Genomic DNA, 20062 nt, shown 5'->3' on the forward strand with positions numbered 1-20062 from the left:
TTGTTTTGGATGTTTTATAAGCGGTCTTTCTAATTCTCTGGTATTTTTCAGGTCACAGTCGATTTATTTATTTAGCATTTCAGTTTGAGAAAAAGTACAAAAATGGGTAACGAAATCAACTTATAGAGCACTTTCTACCTGATGGCTGAAGTCGCACTATCTGAAACTTATTAAGAGGTAAATAACCTCAACTGGAGTATGCATTTTAAGAAATCAGACGACCCCTCTTCTCCTAGATCGCAAAATGGTGCAAATCCTGGTACCAGGTGGCATGCAGCTGAAGCGCGTGGTGCGGTTGGTTGCATGCCGTCGCAACAAGAATCGTCGATGCATCTGCAGACGACGGACGAGCGTGTTGAAATATATTGTCCGCCTCTCTCCGTTAGTTTGGATTTTTGGATGAGTTGGTTGAAGCATGAATCAACATGGTATCCGAGCTAGGCTGTGGCGGAGCCAGGAATTTGCTACTGGGTATTCTGTCAATTTTTTTTGGGCCAAAGCAATAAAATAGAACAACAAATGTACAATAAGATGGCAATATCAATGACTCAATGACCATACATTGATAAAAGTAGCAAAATATCACTGTGGCAATATCTCTAACAATTAAGGAAGATTACAAATAGCCAAAAAAAAATTCGATATGACTTTACGATCCCCTGTTTGGAAGAGATTGATGACATCCTCATCTTTCAGTTGCTTGAAGAATTCTCTCTCGACAAATGTAACCAAGCAATTGTTCAAATATTCACCATCCATTTTGTTTCTTAGCTAATTCTTCACATATTTCATCAAGGAAAATACCCTCTCAACACTAGCAGTGGCTACTGGAATAATGAGCACCAACATAAGAAGTTTGTAGACAATATAATATTGTTCATTCTTTTTGACTGAATCATGAAATCCATCACATAAACTTTCTTCTTCTTGAAACTTCAATGTCCATTTAGTTCAATTTCAGTTTACAAACAATCAGTGAATGGCTTCTACTCCTTATAGCAATCACAGGCAGTGGCATTTATAACAAATCTTCAGATTTCTTAAATAAACAGAGGGCAAAAAATACCTTGGTGGAGCACTAGAGCTGTGCCGTGGTCAGTAGAGGAGGGGCCAGCGGTGCAGCCGTGGAGGAGAGGACTGGAGGTGGAGGGCGCCAGCAGGCAGCGGCAGCAGGGGATCCGGGGAGGCTAGAGGCTGGATCGCCGAGCGGCCGAGCCGGTCCGGGGCAGTCTGGGAGGGGCGGACCGGCGGAGGGGGAGGGCCGGCCGGATTGGAGGAGGGGATGAGGAGGGAGAGGGCCGGCCGGAGCTGGAATCGCCGCCGCTGCTAGGTTTAGGAATCGGAAAACAGGGGAGGAAGAGATGCTCGACGCCTCGGCTGCTCGCTCGCTCTCTCAGGTTGGCTGGATTAACTCCTGAGCCATATAACGTATGTATTAAAAAATAGGCCAAAATCTTGGATATTCCAGGGAATTCTCAGGAATACCCCCACCAGCACCGTCACTGAAGCTAGGAGGTCTCGAGTTCAAGACCCTACCAACATAGTATTTTTTTTCTACGACACACATAAATCCCATATCTAGGGACTAAATAAGCCTAGAACTTTTAAAACTAGCCCATCAGAGCGTGTGCAAAGCCAATGTAGCCGGGCGGGGTGATGTTGCCGCTTTACGAGCGCATGGTTCATGACATGCCCACGGGTGCCCCGGTCATCCAATGAACTTAACACGGGTGCACCCACAGCTCTCACATGCATGACGTACACGTGCACCCGGGCACGTATACCCCTTCATTCACGACAAATGATTGCTACCCCACCCCAGTCCTCACCGGTCGAGATGGCTCGCAACTTTGATCATGACAACATAGATTTAAAACTCTGAGATTGCAATATAGGTCTAGATTTGCTGATTTAGTGCAATCTAGTCCACTAATGCAAATTATAACTACAGTCGGCTAACTCCAAGATAAAATTACACTATAGCCGGCGTCGAGCCTAAACATCCATCATATAGTTAATCCGGGTGCTCACCTCATCCGGCACGCGGGGGCAGAAGCAGTCTTGTTGGAGTTTGCTTCCATTACACGCGCCAGAAATGTTAATTAACCTTGGTTGTACATAAGCTAATATATATCCTTTTCAGTGCCCTAAACTAATGAAATCATTCCGGTTTGGTGCCAGATGTCTATCAGTATGACATGCCTCAGTCGACAAGGCACAAACACTTGGAGCATCTACATCCGGACATAGTAAATATGCCCCTTAAACGTTTGTGGACGTGCCCGGTCAATGACTGGCATGTTCTTTTTTAGCCTCTATTTATTCGTACACGTAGTCACACTTCTCTTTTTTTTTCTCATATATCTGGTCACTTGCACATGGTTGGTGAAAATGAAGAGAGAGAATTAAAAGATAAATAAAGAAAGGAAAAATGTGGTCCGGAGTGAGGCCGTGTCCTACGTGGCGGAATGCCCGGGCGCGTCCGCGAGCCCTCATATGCTCTCCATATTTGAGATGAATATGAGGGTCCCGAGTGTAGAGGAATGATATGAGGGATCCGGTTGAATCATGTTTTTCCTTCTCTCTCTCCTGTCCGGTCTCTGACCGGACGCGTCCGCCGGCGTATGAGGGGTGGTTTAAAGCATCCGGCTATAGACGCTTTTATATATTTTATTTATGTGACCATGAGGGGGTGGACCTCTTTCCCTATATCATGAAACTGCTTCCTTCTCCCGCCGGTCTCCTAAAGTGTCAACCCACAGATAAAACAGTGTCCAACCCACAGTTCCATTTCGAATGTCGACCTGAAGATAATGACGCATATGCAAAACCCATCACAGTATCACACCTTTCGGCTTTCGCTGTTGTAAGCTATGGTTTGGCGCTCTTGCCTTCTTGGCGTCGCCTTCGATCAGGTCCCATCTCTTCTCCAACGGTGCCAGGGGTCCGAGAGAGGGAGAGGGGCTGATGTCCGAGTATCCAGATGCGATGCGCCGCGACTCGAATATGCTGGCGGTTTACTATCCAAGTCGGCCGTGGCGACGTACATAGAGTTCGGGAAAACGTGCATGCATGAACCAGCAGCAGGTTCCGACGCCGACCAGTCTCTTCCGATGGGCGTGCGCCTGCCCGTGTGGTCCGGTCAGTCAAGCACCGAACTGGGGATCGACGTGGATTCCGCACGCTGTTGTGCTGCAGCTAGCTGTGTCTACCTCCGTCCGTCCGTCCGTGCGTCGCATGCTCAACTGTCCATGATTGCGGGCTTTGTGACCGTGACGGCATGCATGCATGCAGCCGCGCCGCGCGCGCTAGTTTGAGCTTGGCACGTCTAGTACCGTTCCACCGTGCGAGAGGGACGAGACGTACGTACCAACGAAAGTCTTGCCGGTGAAAGAGTTCCACGGCCAAGCCGGTCGAGACCGGCGGACGGGAGAACTGAGAGCATTTCTAGCAGACCTGTATCCCGCCGGCTCATAAAACGTGTTTGCAATACGTGAAAAAATGACTTCACAGACCGGCGCAGACGGTCGGAGAGGCAGACTCCTCAAACGGACCGTATAAAAGAATATTCATACAATATATTTTTTTACGGGTCGGCTTTGCAAGGTCTGCTCTTGCGCCGCTGCATCCCGCATCCCGCCGGTACGCAAATATGAATACCACACCACAAAAATAAAACAAACATCCACACTACAAAGTAATTATTCAAATCACGGAAGCAAACTAAATAATTATTCAATACCAACAGAATACAACAATCATCCACATTACAAATAATTATTCAAATCACCGAAGCAACCTAAATAACGCAATACAAAACTTGTCCCGAATACAAATTCAAATGAATAGGAAAGATGAGTTTGTTACTGTCTAGCCCTTTGCCAATGGTGCTCAATGAGATCCTCCGGAAGTTCAAAGTGGGTGTTTGCATTTTCAATCTCTTTGTAGGTCTTAACAAAAGCTTTAATGCGGTTAGGCTCTTTAGTTGGACCTACATTGTCGTAGAATAACTCTAAGTTCATTCCTCTCTCATCTTCGAGGATCATATAAGCATAACACAACATGGTATGATATTTTTCAAGGTCCTCTTGTCCCAAAGACGAGCAGGACCACGAACAATGGCAAACCTAGATTGTAAAATCCCGAATGCTCTTTCAATGTCTTTTTGGGCTGCCTCTTGCACCTTGCGAATTCACAATGTTTTCTAGTTTTGGGATCTTTGATGCTCTTGACAAAGGTGCAAGGAGGGTATATACCATCTGCAAGATAGCACCCTTTTGTGTATTCATGTCCATTGATAGTGTAGTTGCAAGCAGGAGCATCACCACTAGGAAGCCTAGCAAACAAATGAGACCGTTGCAACACATTGATATCATTGAGAGTGTCCGGCATACCAATGAAGCAATGCCAAATTCATAAATCCTCGGATGCTACGGCCTCTAGTATAATTGTTGCATCACGAGACTTGCCACAATACATTTCTTGACATGCCTTTGGCAATTTTTCCAAGTCCAATGCATACAATCAATGCTACCTAGCAATTTTTCATGCATTTACTGATTTTTTTGAGCTATATGACCCTGAAATTAAAAAGCACTTTAAATGAACTCTGAAGAGCTGAAAGTTGGCATGGTATCATCATTTCACCCACATAGCATGTCCTAAAAAGTTGAGAGGGTTACGGCAAAAACTTGATGCACTTCGTGTACAAAACGGACAATCTCTTTCGAAGTATCAGGGTTTCATACGGAAGCTCGTCTGTTACAAAAGGCATTTCATTTCTTCACATGTAACTGCAGTGATATTCTAGATCAAAGGCATCATCATAATAGTTGTGAAGAGAAAGTCTTAACTTTTTCTTCGCTTATGTCCTTTGCTTATTGCGCCATAACCATAGATATTTTTCATCGCTTAACAGGATGCTTCGGTCAACCTTAACTTTGAACGGAGGAATTTCATGAAACTTTTCATAATCTTCAGACATGTCTGTCTTTCCCTCCAATCCCACGATGTCTCTTTTTCTTGAAAGAACTATGTGGCGCTTTGGTTCATAGTATGATCTATTCGCTTTCTTATCTTTTCTTTTTCTCGGTTTGGTAGACATGTCCTTCACATAGAAAACCTGCGCCACATCATTGGCTAGGACGAATGGTTCGTCTGTTTACCCAATATTGTTCAGATCCACTGTTGTCATTCTGTACTGTGAGTCTACCTGTACCCCGCCTCCTGACAGATTGACCCATTTGCACTGAAACAAAGAGACCTTAAAATCATGTTCGTAGTCAAGTTTCCATATGTCCATTATGTAACCATAATATGTGTCATTTCCCGTCTTGGTTGCTGCATCAAAGCGGACACCGCTATTTTGGTTGGTGCTCTTTTGATTTTGGGCGATCGTGTAAAATGCATTCCCATTTATCTCGTATTCTTTGTAAGTCAACACAGTCGAAGATGGTCCCCTGGAAAACAAGTACAACTCATTAGAAACAGTGTTGTCACCTCTGAGACGTATTTCCAATCAACAGCCAAAAGTCCTGGTGTGTTCACATGTGTAGTCGTCACACTGCTCCGGGTGTTTGGAGTGCAGAATGTTCTTGTGTTCATCGACATACGGGGTCATCAAGGTAGAGTTCTGTAGAACTGTGTAGCATGCTTGAGACCAATAATGCCCGTCCCTACATATTATTGAATCTCCTCCTAGCGTGTCGTTTCCAGTCAGTCTCCCCTCATACCGCGATTGAGGGAGACCAATCTTCTTAAGGCCAGGAATGAAGTCAACACAAAACTCAATGACATCCTCTGTTTGATGGCCCATGGAGATGCTTCCTTCTGGCCTAGCGCGGTTACGGACATATTTCTTTAGGACTCCCATGAACCTCTCAAAGGGAAACATATTGTGTAGAAATACAGATCCCAGAATGAAAATCTCGTCGACTAGATGAATGATGACCCACAAGTATAGGGGATCTATCGTAGTCCTTTCGATAAGTAAGAGTGTCGAACCCAACGAGGAGCAGAAGGAAATGATAAGCGGTTTTCAGCAAGGTATTCTCTGCAAGTACTGAAATAAGTGGTAACAGATAGTTTTGCGATAAGGTAAATTGTAACGAGCAACAAGTAACAAAAGTAAATAAGGTGCAGCAAGGTGGCCCAATCCTTTTTGTAGCAAAGGACAAGCCGGACAAATTCTTATATAAGGAAAAGAGCTCCCGAGGACACATGGGAATATTGTCAAGCTAGTTTTCATCACGCTCATATGATTCGCGTTCGGTACTTTGATAATTTGATATGTGGGTGGACCGGTGCTTGGGTGCTGTTCTTACTTGAACAAGTATCCCACTTATGATTAACCTCTATTGTAAGCATCCGCAACTACAACAAAAGTATTAAGGTAAACCTAACCATAGCATGAAACATATGGATCCAAATCAGCCCCTTACGAAGCAACGCATAAACTAGGGTTTAAGCTTCTGTCACTCTAGTAACCCATCATCTACTTATTACTTCCCAATGCCTTCCTCTAGGCCCAAATAATGGTGAAGTGTTATGTAGTCGACGTTCACATAACACCACTAGAGGTTAGACAACATACATCTCATCAAAATATCGAACGAATACCAAATTCACATGACTACTAATAGCAAGACTTCTCCCGTGTCCTCAGGAACAAACGTAACTACTCACAAAGCATATTCATGTTCATAATCAGAGGGGTAATAGTATGCATAAAGGATCTGAACATATGATTTTCCACCAAGTAAACCAACTAGCATCAACTACAAGGAGTAATCAACACTACTAGCAACCTACTGGCACCAATCCCGGACTTAGAGACAAGAATTGGATACAAGAGATGAACTAGGGTTTGGAGATGAGATGTTGCTGGTGAAGATGTTGATGGAGATTGCCCTCTCCCGATGAGAGGAGCGTTGGTGATGACGATGGTGATGATTTCCCCCTCCCGGAGGGAAGTGTCCCCGGCAGAACAGCTCTACCGGAGCCCTAGATTGGTTCCGCCAAGGTTCCGCCTCGTGGCGGCGGAGTCTCGTCCCGAAAGGTTGCTTATGATTTTTTTCTCATCGAAAAACTTCATATAGGAGAAGATGGGCGTCGGAGAGCCACCAGGGGGCCCACGAGGTAGGGGGGCGCGCCCAGGGGGGAGGGGCGCGCCCCCACCCTCGTGAGCAGGGTGTGGGCCCCCTGGCCTTCATCTTTGGCGACAATTTTTATTTATTTATTTTAAGATATTCCGTGGAGTTTCAGGACTTTTGGAGTTGCGCAGAATAGGTCTCCAATATTTGCTCCTTTTCCAGCCAGAATTCCAGCAGCCGGCATTCCCCCTGTTCATGGTAAACCTTGTAAAATAAGAGAGAATAGCCATAAGTATTGTGACATAACGTGAAATAACAGCCCATAATGCAATAAATATTAACATAAAAGCATGACGCAAAATGGACGTATCAACTCCCCCAAGCTTAGACCTCGCTTGTCCTCAAGCGAAAAGCCGATAACAATAAATATGTCCTCATGTTTAGAGGTAGAGGCGTCGATAAAAATAAAATACGGACATGAAGACATCATGATTGTTTCATAACAGCAACATATATAGATTTGTCATATGATTACTTATGTTCAAGTGATGATCTTTTCACAATGCAAAAGTATGAATCAGAAACCTTATTAGGCGCTAACAAATTATAACCTCAGTCATTGAAGCAATTGCAATTTATCATAACATCGGAAGGAGTCTATGTCAGAGCTTAAAAGCAAGTTCACATACTCAACTATCACTTAGTCCTTCATAATTGCTAACACTCACACAATACTTGTGGTTATGAAGTTTCAATCAGACACAGAGAAAGATTGGGGCTTATAATGCTGCCTCCAAACTTATTCACCTTTGGGTGAGGTCAACAATAATAGTTCATGCTAACGTACATCCAATTGGATATATATATCAGGATCACCCCACCATGAAGTGCTTGCCAAAGGATAAAATGAAAAAGGGAAAGGTGAAGATTACCTTGACTCTTGCATAAGATAGAGGATAATAATAAAAGATAGGCCTTCGCAGAGGGGAGCAGAGGTTGCCATGCGCTTTTATGGTTAGATGCACAAAATGTTAATGCAAAAGAACGTCACTTTATATTGCCCCTTGTATGTGAACCTTTATTATGCAGTCCGTCGCTTTTATTGCGTCCACAACAAGTTCGTACAAAGCTTATTTCTCTGCACTAATAAGTCATGCATATTTAAAGAGCAATTTTTATTGCTTGCACCGATGAAAACTTACTTGAAGGATATTACTCAATCCATAGGTAGATATGGTGGACTCTCATGGCTAAACTGGTTTAAGGGTATTTGGAAGCACAAGTAGTATCTCTACTTGGTGCTGAGAATTTGGCTAGCATGAGGGGGAAAGGCAAGCTCAACATGTTTGAATGATCCATGACAATATACTTTAACTGAGATGCGAGAAAACATAACCCATTACGTTGTCTTCCTTGTCCAACATCAACTCTTTAGCATGTCATCCTTAATGAGTGCTCCCAATTATGAAAGATGTCAATGATAGTATATCTATATGTGAAACCTGTCTCTCCTTATTACTTCCTATTAATTGCCACGATGACTAAAGCTATATTTGCCAACTCCTAACAACTTTTTAATCATCATACTCTTTCTATGTGAAGTCATTACTCTCAATAAGATCAATATGAACTCTTTGTTTCTTTTTATTCTTTCTTTTATTCACTCAAGATCATGGCAAAATAATCAAGCCCTTGACTCAACACTAATATTTATTATATATAGCTCACGGACTAGATTGCATAGAGGGATCATAAAGCAACTTCAAAACTAGATCATGCCGTGACTTTATTGTACTAAATCAAGATACTACTAATAGGATCGAACTAAGAAAAACGGTAAAGATAGGAGTTGTGATGGTGATATGATACCGGGGCACCTCCCCCAAGCTTGGCAGTTGCCAAGGGGAGTGCCCATACCCATGTGATGAGGTCCCCTTCTTTGTTGTTGGAGGTGGAGGTGTTGTTGATGACGCAAGCTTGTCGTCCCCTTCCATGGCATAGGCTCACCCTCATAGAAGGATGATCGAGTCTCCGGAATTCTCAAATCTGCAACGGAAACAGCTCGAAATGAAAACAGGGGATATTTGCGTGATACGGGGGTCAAAACCTTCGGGAGAATATATAATGAATTTTTACCGACCAAAATACGTATCGTGCAGGAAAATGGAGTCCGGAGGGCACACGAGGTGCTCACGAGGTAGGGGGGCGCGCCCTCCACCCTCGTGGAGGGCTCGTGTCCTCCCTGGACTGCTACCCATTTTTCTATTTTTCTAAATATTCCAAAACGGAGAAATATTGCCTTAAAAATTGTTTTGGAGTCGGTTTACTTACCGTACCACATACCTATTCCTTTTCGGAGTCTGGAACGTTCTGGAAAGTGTCCGTTATGTATTCCTCCGGGGTTACGGTTTCAATAACATTGGTTTCAACATTTATAGGATTACCTGAGATATAGTGCTTGATTCTTTGACCGTTTACCACCTTCGGATTTGTGCCTTCGAAATTGTTGATTTTTATGGCACCGGAACGATAGACCTCCTCGATAACGTAGGGACCTTCCCATTTAGAGAGAAGTTTTCCTGCAAAAAATCTTAAATGAGAGTTGTATAGCAATACATAATCGCCTACATTAAACTCACGCTTTTGTATCCTTTTATCATGCCATCTTTTGACTTTTTCTTTAAACAACTTGGCATTTTCATAGGCTTGGGTTCTCCATTCATCAAGTGAGCTAATATCAAATAACATCTTCTCACCGGAAAGTTTGAAATCATAGTTAAGCTCTTTAATAGCCCAATATGCCTTATGTTCTAGTTCGAGAGGTAAGTGACATGCTTTTCCACAAACCATTTTATACGGAGACATACCCATAGGATTCTTATATGCAATTCTATATGCCCATAATGCATCATCAAGTTTCTTGGACCAATTCTTTCTAGATCTATTAACAGTTTTTTGCAAAATTAATTTGAGCTCTCTATTACTCAATTCTACTTGACCACTAGACTGTGGGTGATAAGGAGATGCAATTCTATGATTAACGTCATATTTCGCAAGCATTTTATGGAAAGCACCATGAATAAAGTGTGAACCACCATCAGTCATTAAATATCTAGGGACTCCAAACCTCGGAAAAATAACTTCCTTAAGCATTTTAATAGAAGTGTTATGATCAGGACTACTAGTTGGAATAGCTTCTACCCACTTAGTAACGTAATCAACAGCAACTAAAATATGAGTGTATCCATTGGAGGCAGGAAAAGGTCCCATATAATCAAAGCCCCAAACATCAAATGGTTCAATAACAAGTGAATAATTCATAGGCATTTCTTGACCTCTACTAATATTACCAATTCTTTGACATTCATCACAAGATAAAACAAACTTACGGGCATCCTTGAAGAGAGTAGGCCAATAAAAACCAGATTGCAATACCTTATGTGCAGTTCTATCTCCAGCGTGGTGTCCTCCATAAGCTTCGGAGTGACACTTGCGTAGGATCTGTTCCTGTTCATGCTCAGGTACACAACGTCTAATAACACCATCTACTCCTTCTTTATAAAGATGTGGGTCATCCCAAAAGTAATGTCTCAAATCATAAAAGAACCTTTTCTTTTGTTGGTATGTGAAGCTAGGTGGTATAAATTTAGCAACAATATAATTAGCATAATCAGCATACCATGGAGTGCTACGAGAAGTGCTTATGACATTTAATTGTTCATCAGGAAAGCTATCATCAATAGGTAGTGGGTCATCAAGAACATTCTCTAACCTAGATAAGTTGTCTGCAACTGGGTTCTCAGCTCCTTTTCTATCAACAATATGCAAATCAAATTCTTGCAGCAAGAGAACCCATCTAATAAGTCTAGGTTTAGCATCTTTATTTTCCATAAGATATTTAATAGCAACATGATCAGTGTGAATAGTTACTTTAGAATCAACAATATAGGGTCTGAATTTATCACAAGCAAACACAACTGCTAAAAGTTCCTTTTCGGTAGTAGCATAATTTCTTTGAGCATTGTCTAGAGTCTTACTAGCATAATGGATAACATTTAATTTCTTATCAACTCTTTGCCCTAGAACAGCACCTACAGCATAATCACTAGCATCACACATAGTTTCAAAGGGTAAATTCCAATCAGGTGGCTGAACAATAGGTGCAAAGACTAATGCTTTCTTAAGTATTTCAAATGCTTCTACACAATCATCATCAAAGACAAATGGTACATCCTTTTGTAATAAATTAGTCAGAGGCCGAGAAAATTTTGAGAAGTCCTTAATGAACCTCCTATAAAATCCGGCGTGACCAAAGAAACTTCTTATACCTTTGATGTCCTTGGGACATGGCATCTTTTCAATAGCGTCAACCTTGGCTTTATCAACTTCAATACCTCTTTCAGAAACTTTGTGCCCCAAGACAATACCTTCATTAACCATAAAGTGGCACTTTTCCCAATTCAAGACAAGATTAGTTTCTTCACATCTCTGCAAAACTCGATCAAGATTGCTCAAGCAATCATCAAAAGAGGAACCATAGACGGAAAAGTCGTCCATGAAAACCTCACAAATCTTTTCACAAAAATCAGAGAATATAGCCATCATGCATCTTTGAAAGGTAGCAGGTGCATTACATAAACCAAAAGGCATACTTCTATAAGAAAAAGTACCAAAAGGGAATGTAAAAGTAGACTTTGATTGATCTTTAGCCGACACAGGTATTTGAGAGAAACCAAAATAACCATCTAGAAAGCAATAATGTGTATATTTGCATAATCTTTCTAGCATTTGATCAATAAAAGGTAAGGGGTAGTGATCTTTCTTAGTGGCTTTATTTAATTTGCGGAAATCAATTACCATCCTATAACCTGTAATAATTCTTTGAGGAATCAATTCATTTTTATCATTAGGAACAACAGTAATACCTCCCTTCTTAGGGACACAATGGACAGGACTTACCCACTGACTATCAGCAACGGGATAAATTATACCTGCCTCCAGAAGCTTGAGTATTTCCTTTCTTACCACTTCTTTCATTTTAGGATTCAAACGTCGTTGAGGATCACATACTGGTTTAGCATCCGCTTCCAAATTTATTTTATGCTGACATAGAGTGGGACTAATGCCCTTAAGATCATCAAGAGTATATCCAATAGCAGCACGGTGCTTCTTCAGAGTTTTCAATAATCTTTCTTCTTCATGCTCTGAAAGGTTAGCACTAATAATAACAGGATATATTTTATTTTCATCAAGATAAGCATACTTAAGATTATCAGGCAACGGTTTAAGCTCAAAAACGGGATCACCCTTGGGTGGAGGAGGATCCCCTAGGATTTCAACAGGCAAATTGTGTTTCAGAATAGGTTCCTGTTTAAAGAATATTTCATCTATTTCCTTTCTTTCATTCATAAACATATCATTTTCATGGTCTAGCAAATAGTGTTCTAAAGGATCACTAGGAGGTACAGCAATAGAAGCAAGACCAATAATTTCATCCTTACTAGGCAATTCTTCCTCACGATGTTGTTTACTGAATTTAGAGAAATTAAACTCATGAACCATATCATCCAAGCCAACAGTAACAACATTATTTTTGCAGTCTATCATAGCATTAACAGTATTCAAGAAGGGTCTACCAAAAATAATGGGACAAAAGCTATCTTGTGGAGAACCAAGAACAAGAAAGTCAGCGAGATATTTGGTTTTCCCACACAAGACTTTAACATCTCTAACCATTCCCATTGCAGATATAGTATCTCTATTGGCAAGTTTAATCGTAACATCAATATCTTCTAACTCAGCAGGTGCGATATCATGCATAATTTCTTTATATAAGTCAATGGGTATAACACTAGCACTAGCACCCATATCACATAAGCCATGATAACAATGATCTCCTATTTTAACAGAAATAACAGGCACGCCTACCACAGGTCTATGTTTATCTCTATCACAGGGTTTAGCAATTCTAGCAGTTTCACCAGAGAATTCAATGACATGCCCATCAATATTATCAGACAAGAGATCTTTAACAATAGCAATATTAGGTTCTACTTTGACTTGCACACGAGGTGTATAAGTTCTAGTATTGCTTTTACGAACAACAGTTGAAGCTTTAGCATGATCCTTTACTCTAGCAGGGAAAGGTGGTTTCTCAACATAAGAGGTGGGAACAATAGGATCATTATAAGTGATGGTCTTTTCTTCAAGTTTAATAGGTGCAGCTACTTTTAATTCTATGGGAGGATGATATTTAAACCACTTCTCCTTGGGGAGATCAACATAAGTAGCAACAGATTCACAGAAAGAAGCTACTATCTCAGAGTCAAGTCCATATTTAGTGCTAAACTTACGGAAAATATCGGTATCCATAAAAGATTTAACACAATCAAACTTAGGTGTCATACCTGACTCCTTACCTTCGTCGAGGTCCAAATCTTCAGAGTTGTGTTTAATTCTATCCAATAAATTCCATCTGAATTCAATAGACTTCATCATAAAAGAGCCAGCACAAGAAGTATCGAGCATGGTGCGATTGTTATCAGAAAGCCGAGCATAAAAATTCTGGAGAATTGTCAATTTTGAGAGCTCATGATTGGGGCATGAATATAACATTGATTTAAGCCTCCCCCAAGCTTGAGCGATGCTTTCTCCTTCGCGAGGCCAAAAATTATATATATAATTGCGATCACGATGAACAAGATGCATAGGGTAATACTTTTGATGAAATTCCAATTTCATTCTTTTATAGTTTCATGATCTCGTATCATCACATAGCCTATACCATGTCGATGCATCTCCCTCCAAAGATAAAGGGAAAGCCTTCTTCTTAACAACATCATCGGGTATACCTGCAAGCTTAAATAATCCACAAATATCATCCAAATAGCGTAGATGCTCGTCGGGATGCTTTGTCCCATCTCCTGTAAAAGTATTATCCAGCAGTTTTTCCATAATACCCGAAGGAAATGCAAAAGGAGTTTCATTTTCAATAGGTTTAGTAGGTTGAGGAGCAACTCTTTGCTCTACTGGACGGGGTGAAGATACCCCGAACAAGCCCCTCAGAGATTCAGTTTCCATTGTAACAAGTGAGAGAAAATTTCAACACACTATATAAATTTTTCCTTACCAAATTCCACCTACCAAAGGCGCTACACTCCCCGGCAACGGCGCCAGAAATGAGTCTTGATGACCCACAAGTATAGGGGATCTAACGTAGTCCTTTCGATAAGTAAGAGTGTCGAACCCAACGAGGAGCAGAAGGAAATGATAAGCGGTTTTCAGCAAGGTATTCTCTACAAGTACTGAAATAAGTGGTAACAGATAGTTTTGTGATAAGGTAAATTGTAATGAGCAACAAGTAACAAAAGTAAATAAGGTGCAGCAAGGTGGCCCAATCCTTTTTGTAACAAAGGACAAGCCGGAAAAATTCTTATATAAGGAGAAGAGCTCCGGAGGACACATGGGAATATCGTCAAGCTAGTTTTCATCACACTCATATGATTCGTGTTCGGTACTTTGATAATTTGATATGTGGGTGGACCGGTGCTTGGGTGCTGTTCTTACTTGAACAAGCATCCCACTTATGATTAACCTCTATTGCAAGCATCCGCAACTACAACAAAAGTATTAAGGTAAACCTAACCATAGCATGAAACATATGGATCCAAATCAGCCCCTTACGAAGCAACGCATAAACTAGGGTTTAAGCTTCTGTCACTCTAGCAACCCATCATCTACTTATTACTTCCCAATGCCTTCCTCTAGGCCCAAATAATGGTGAAGTGTTATGTAGTCGACGTTCACATAACACCACTAGAGGTTAGACAACATACATCTCATCAAAATATCGAACGAATACCAAATTCACATGACTACTAATAGCAAGACTTCTCCCATGTCCTCAGGAACAAACGTAACTACTCATAAAGCATATTCATGTTCATAATCAGAGGGGTAATAGTATGCATAAAGGATCTGAACATATGATATTCCACCAAGTAAACCAACTAGCATCAACTACAAGGAGTAATCAACACTACTAGCAACCTACTAGCACCAATCCCGGACTTAGAGACAAGAATTGGATACAAGAGATGAACTAGGGTTTGGAGATGAGATGTTGCTGGTGAAGATGTTGATGGAGATTGCCCTCTCCCGATGAGAGGAGCGTTGGTGATGACGATGGTGATGATTTCCCCCTCCCGGAGGGAAGTGTCCCCGGTAGAACAGCTCTACCGGAGCCCTAGATTGGTTCGCCAAGGTTCCGCCTCGTGGCGGCGGAGTCTCATCCTGAAAGGTTTCTTATGATTTTTTTCTCATCGAAAGACTTCATATAGGAGAAGATGGGCGTCGGAGAGCCACCAGGGGGCCCACGAGGTAGGGGGGCGCGCCCAGGGGGGAGGGGCGCGCCCCCCACCCTCGTGAGCAGGGTGTGGGCCCCCTGGCCTTCATCTTTGGCAACGATTTTTCTTTATTTATTTTAAGATATTCCGTGGAGTTTTAGGACTTTTGGAGTTGCGCAGAATAGGTCTCCAATATTTGCTCCTTTTCCAGCCAAAATTCCAGTTGCCGGTATTCCCCCTCTTCATGGTAAACCTTGTAAAATAAGAGAGAATAGCCATAAGTATTGTGACATAATGTGAAATAACAGCCCATAATGCAATAAATATTAACATAAAAGCATGACGCAAAATGGACGTATCAATGAACTAGGACGTGCTTCATGATATTGAAGATGGATGGTGAGAACACCAGCTTCAAACTGACAAGACATTGCGCCACATCACTCCTTAACCTTGGTAGGATTTCTGGATCGATCACCTTCTAAGAGATTGGATTGAGGAATGCACATAGCTTCACAATGGCTAATCAAACGTTTTCCGATAGAAGCCCTCTCAATGCAACCGGAAGCAGTTGCGTCATAATCACGTGGTAGTCAAGAGACTTTAGGTTCTGGAAATTTTTCTCCGGCATATCTATTATTCCCTTTATATTTGATGAGAAACCAGATGGGACCTTCATACTGAGTAGGCATTCAAAGAAGATTTTCTTCTCTTCTTTGGTAAGAGCGTAGCTGGCAGGACCTTCATACTGCTTTGGAGGCATGTCGTCTTTTTCGTGCAAACGTTGCAGGTCCTCCCGTGCCTTCGGTGTATCTTTTGTCTTCCCATACACGCCAAGAAGCCTAGCAGGTTCACGCAAAGGTTCTTCGTCACGTGCATCACGTCGATTGAAGAGCGGACCTCTAGGTCTTTCCTGTAGGGTAGGTCCAAAAATAAAGATTTGTTCTTCCACATGGGTGCGCGTCCCTCAGCGTCATTCGGAATAGATAGTCCGCCGAGACCCTTTCCAAAGATTACGTGTAAAGCATTAACCATAGCAAGTACGTGATCACCGGTACAGATGGCGGGCTTCTTCCGGTGACCTACCTTGCCATTGAAATGCTTGCCTTTTTTCGACATTGATGGTTGGTCGGAAGAAATCTACGATTCTCCAGGTACACAGTCTTCCTACATTTGTCTAGGTATATACTTTCGGTGTCAGCTAAGTAGTGTGTGCATGCGTGGTATCCCTTGTTTGTCTATCCTGAAAGGTTACTGGGAGTAGGCCAATTGATGGTTACAAACAGCAACGCATGCAAGTCAAATTCCTCATGTCTGTGCTTATCCCACACATGTACGCCATTTCCATTCCACAACTGTGAAAATTCTTCAACTAATGGCCTTAGATACACATCAATGTGGTTGCCGGGATACTTAGGGTCTTGGGTGAGAACTGATATCATAATGAACTTCTGTTTCATGCACATCCAAGGAGGAAGGTTATAGATACATAGAGTCATGGACCAGGTGTTGTGAATGCTACTCTCCTCCCCGAAAGGATTAATGACATCTGCGCTTAAATCAAACCATACGTTCCTTGTGTCACCTGCAAACTCCTCCCAGTACTTTCTCTTGATTTTTCTCCACTGCGATCCGTCAGCGGGTGCTCTCAACTTCCCGTCTTTCTTACGGTCCTCTCTGTGCCATCGCATCAACTTGGCATGCTCTTTGTTTCTGAACAGACATTTCAACCGTAGTTTTATAGGAGCATACCACACCACCTTGGCAGGAACCCTCTTTCTGGGGGGCTCGCCGTCAACATCACTAGGGTCATCTCATTTGATCTTATACCCAATGCACCGCATACCGGGCATGCGTTCAAATCCTCGTACGCACCGCGGTAGAGGATGTAGTCATTAGGGCAGGCATGTATCTTCTGCACCTCCAATCCTAGAGGGCATACGACCTTCTTTGTTGCGTACGTACTGTCGGGCAATTCGTTATCCTTTGGAAGCTTTTTCTTTAATATTTCCAGTAGCTTCTCAAATCCTTTGTCAGGCAGACCATTCTCTGCCTTTCACTGCAGCAATTCCAGTACGATACCGAGCTTTGTGTTGACAATCTTCGCAATTGGGGCACAACCCTTTTTTGTGATCCTCTAACATGCGATCGAACTTCAGCTTATCCTTTTCACTTTCACACTGTCTCTTTGGATCAACAATGACCCGGCGGAGATCATCATCGGGAACATCGTCTGGTTCCTCTTAATCTTCAGCTTCCCCCATTGCAGCATCACCATATTCAGGGCGCACATAGTTGTCATCATCCTCTTATTCTTCGCTGTCTTCCATCATAACCCCTATTTCTCCGTGCTTGGTCCAAACATTATAGTGTGGCATGAAACCCCGATAAAGCAGGTGGGTGTGAAGGATTTTTCTGGTCAGAGTAAGACTTCGTATTCCCACATATAGGGCGTGGACAACACATAAAACCATTCTGCTTGTTTGCCTCGGCCACTCCGAGAAAATTATGCACGCCCTTAATGTACTCGGAGGTGTGTCTGTCACCGTACATCCATTGTCGGTTCATCTGCGTGCATTATATATAATTAAGTGTGTTAAAAACCATTACAGAAGATCATGAATAGATAAGCGATCAAATTAATATAAGTTCATCATCACATTAAAACCAAAGTACATACATAGTTCTCATTGAACAACATATAGCTCTCCAGAGCATCTAATTAAATCATACATTGAAACTATGTAAAACATTTCAATGCAATAAAAAATGCGATCATAATCGCAACCAAGATAACAATTGATCCAACGACATAATGATACCAAGCCTCGGTATGAGTGGCATATTTTCTAACCTTTCTAATTTTCAAGCGCATTGCATTCATCTTGATCTTGTGATCATCGACGACATCCGCAACATGCAGCTCCAATATCATCTTCCCCTCCTTATTTTTTTATTTTTTCCTTCAAGTAATTGTTTTCTTCTTCAACTAAATTTAACCTCTCGACAATAGGGTCGGTTGGAATTTCCGGTTCACATACCTCTTAGATAAAAAATATATTTCACGTTGGTCGGCATAATTGTCATAAACAATAAATGAATCAAATAGTTATAAAAGATAATATATACCACATCCGAATCATATACAGGACGAGGGCCGACGGAGGCGGATACCAAAACCATCGCACTATATAATAACAAACAATAATAAAAGTAAGAAAATGCGATCATAATCGCAACCAATGTAACAATTGATTCTATCTCTCCCTTCTTGTTCAATATTGCAGCTAAATGTTTGTCCAAAATGGTGCGTCAAACGCAGAATAATGGATTGATTACTGGGCTTGCCCCTGAATTAGTGGAAAATGGTGTGGCCATCTTGCAATATGCTGATGATACAGTGATATGCATTGAGCATGACCCTGAGAAATCTTTAAATATGAAAATGTTGCTCTATATGTTTGAATTAATGTCAGGATTGAAAATCAATTTTCAGAAAAGTGAGATTTTGTGTGTTGGTGGGGATGATAATATTCCGACAACATACGCTGATATGTTTAACTGTCAAATTGGACACTTTCCCATGAAATACCTGGGGGTGCCAGTGAGCTACTCAACTTTAAGAGGAGTGGATTGGGAATTTTTGGAAGAAAGGTATATTAAAAGATGCGAATCCGGTTTAGGGAGTAATGCTTCTTCGGGAGGCAGACTTACTTTGCTTAACGCTAATATCTCTAGCATTGCCTTTTACTATCTATCCATGTTCTTGCTGTCAAAAACTATGATTGCAAGACAGGATAAGCACAGAAGGGGATTTTTCTGGCAAGTCTCTAAGAATAGGAAAAGGTATTATTTGGTCAAATGGACCAGGATCTGTCTATCTAAAAACAAAGGGGGCTGGGAGTTAAAGACTTGCATAAACAGAATCTCAGTTTGCTCGCCAAGTGGTGGTCGAAACTGGAGACTAAAAAGGGTTTATGGCAAGATATTATTAAGGCTAGATATTTTCAAAGAGATACTATTGCCTCGATTAAAGGGAAAACCAGCGACTCCCCCTGTTGGAAGGCAATAATGAAAGTAAAAGATCTCTATATGGCAGGTAGACGTGTGGTGATACAATCTGGTAATATTGCCAGACTTTGGAAGGATCCTATTGGGGATCAAGTTCCATTTTGTGAACAATTTCCCAGATTGTTCTCTATATGCATTTTTCCTGAATGTACTGTCAAAACTTGTCTTACGGCTGATCCCATGTCTTTCTTTCGAAGAAGGCTAAACCATGAAATGGGGGAACAGTGGCATCAGATAGTGGATACAGTCAGTAAGATTTGCGTTTCTAGTGAGGATGACAAAATCAAATGGGGGTTGGGGTCTAAAACTTATTTCACCACCCGCTCAGTTTACACTTTCTTGGAAAAGCATATTGTGGGGTGTGACTATAACTGGATCTGGAGGGCAAGTATACCTCTGAAGATCCAAATTTTTATGTGGCAACTATCACAAAATGCTATTTTAACTAGAGATGTAATGAAGCACAGGGGGTGGAAAAAAGATCCAAAATGCTCCTTTTGTGCAGCAAAAGAGACATCCCAGCATCTCTTTTTTACCTACCCAGTGGCCAGGGTA

The 20062-nt window shown here is 41.7% G+C and overlaps 1 long non-coding RNA gene across 1 annotated transcript; it reads right to left on the minus strand.

Annotated features, from left to right (window-relative positions):
- Positions 1 to 492: 492 nt before the first annotated feature.
- On the minus strand, positions 493 to 1523 carry LOC125512920. The gene is made up of 2 exons (XR_007285605.1): positions 1067 to 1523; positions 493 to 827 (listed from the first exon to the last, which is right to left on the minus strand). It is a non-coding gene; the product is annotated as an uncharacterized LOC125512920 (long non-coding RNA).
- Between the last annotated feature and the right edge of the window lie 18539 nt (positions 1524 to 20062).

The sequence above is a fragment of the Triticum urartu genome, chromosome 6 (assembly GCF_003073215.2).
Source record: "Triticum urartu cultivar G1812 chromosome 6, Tu2.1, whole genome shotgun sequence".
In the NCBI taxonomy this organism is placed as follows: Eukaryota; Viridiplantae; Streptophyta; class Magnoliopsida; order Poales; family Poaceae; genus Triticum; species Triticum urartu.